The sequence below is a fragment of the Priapulus caudatus genome, unplaced genomic scaffold (genome assembly GCF_000485595.1).
Source record: "Priapulus caudatus unplaced genomic scaffold, Priapulus_caudatus-5.0.1 Scaffold131, whole genome shotgun sequence".
NCBI lineage: Eukaryota > Metazoa > Priapulida > Priapulimorpha > Priapulimorphida > Priapulidae > Priapulus > Priapulus caudatus.
In genome coordinates, this window is record NW_014577192.1 from 284,923 (window position 1) to 285,218 (window position 296).

Here is a 296-nt window from a genome sequence, read left to right on the forward strand (position 1 = left end):
GTGTGTGTGTGTGTGTGTGTGTGTGTGTGTGTGTGTGTGTGTGTGTGTGCGCGTGTGCCTGTGTGCGCATTCAATTTATCGCAATGTTTCCTGTATTTATTTATTCTTCTGTGTAAGAAGTGTCTATTCTATGAGTTCACACGCGTTATAAGGCGTCTCAGATCAGTCACAAATGAACGTATTCTCACTGAGATAGTACTAGCACTGCTGTGTACAGTAAGTTCATGGTACTTGCACATGTGATTCGGTGGTTTACTGTGTGTGTGTGTGTGTGTGCGCGCGTGCGTGCGTGCGTG